Genomic DNA, 1,451 nt, shown 5'->3' with positions numbered 1-1,451 from the left:
CATATATACAATACTAAAATTTCTCATTATTTCATTTCATACACTTATGTTTCTAAATTCCATTCACTTATACTTTCATCTATCTTTCACTTGTTTTTTTTTTTTTTTTTTTTTTTTTAATTTTAATTACTATCCTTATCTCTTTCTTTTTTTTTAATTTTTTTTTCAATTGAATTGTTAATAAGCATTCAAGATTGTTCTATCAAGATTTTGTTTAGTTCGAAGTTGTCTTACTTGAGTTTATCATCATATTCTATCCAGAGAATCATTGTATAGTCTACTCAGCAACTTGTGTAGAGAAAATAATCTTCTTTAAGTTTACGCTTTTGAAACATGCCTTAACTATTAATCATCATATTCTTCTCTGTTTTCAGGTTGTAATCTACGACCATTGTAGAGTGTTTTTTTTTTTTTTTTTTTTATCACCTTATATGGGTTATTATTTCTTGTCCCGATTTTACCGTTGGAGCTTTTCTTTTTGGATCACAACATATGTAGGGTTGAGCGATTTAACATTTGACTTCGAGATTAATAGTATAAATCCAATCTAAACCAAATTTTGTTTTTCCTTTTAATTATTTACAATATTTGTATTATTTTTTACTTTGTAACTGTTTGCTAGCCAATTACATGTAATTTGTTTCCCATGTACGATATGTTTGTTACTGTATAGAGAGCCATGGATAATTTTATATTTTGGAAAATATCAATTTACATCTCAAAATTTAGGGTTAAATCAATTTAAATTATAAACTAATAATTGTATTAATTTAAATATTGAACTTTTGTGAATATTTCAATTTATATGTTGACATCGTGTGAGAATTATAATTTTTTCAATTAAAATCCTAAATTTTCATAAGTGAATTAATTAGACTCTCAATTAAAATTCCTTTAAAAATTATTCATGCATCAATTATAATCATCCATTTTATTATTCCAACATTTGAAGAAGTCTACACTCGTATAAGAATTGATATGCACGAACAATTTTAAAATGTAATTTTAATAAATAGTCTACATTGTTGTAAAATAAAAGATATATATTAGGTTTGGTTTAGGAACTCATTGGACACAAAATTTAAAGTTCAATAAAGACATTTTTTAGAATTGTTTTAAAATTTAGAAAAATGAACAAAAATATATACAAATGTAGTAAAATATCCTTGTCTATCCATGACCGACACTGATAGGCTACTATCATCTATCATTAATAGATATAAATAGACGGTCACATTTTATAATATTTATAAATATTTTTAACAGTTGAACATTTAAAACAATCCGTTCACTTTTAAAAAATTAGAAACAAAGTAGTCAAAATTTAAAAAGAAACTTGTAATTCAACCTTATTATTGTTATTATTTTCGTTATATCTTTGTATAACTTTTCTCCATAGTGTGATTTTCAATTATTTTCTTTTGGTATGAATCTAGATATATAGTCTACAA

This window comes from Benincasa hispida, chromosome 4 (assembly GCF_027475165.1).
Source record: "Benincasa hispida cultivar pf3 chromosome 4, pf3_genome.v1.1, whole genome shotgun sequence".
Lineage (NCBI taxonomy): Eukaryota > Viridiplantae > Streptophyta > Magnoliopsida > Cucurbitales > Cucurbitaceae > Benincasa > Benincasa hispida.
This window is presented reverse-complemented; position numbering follows the sequence as displayed.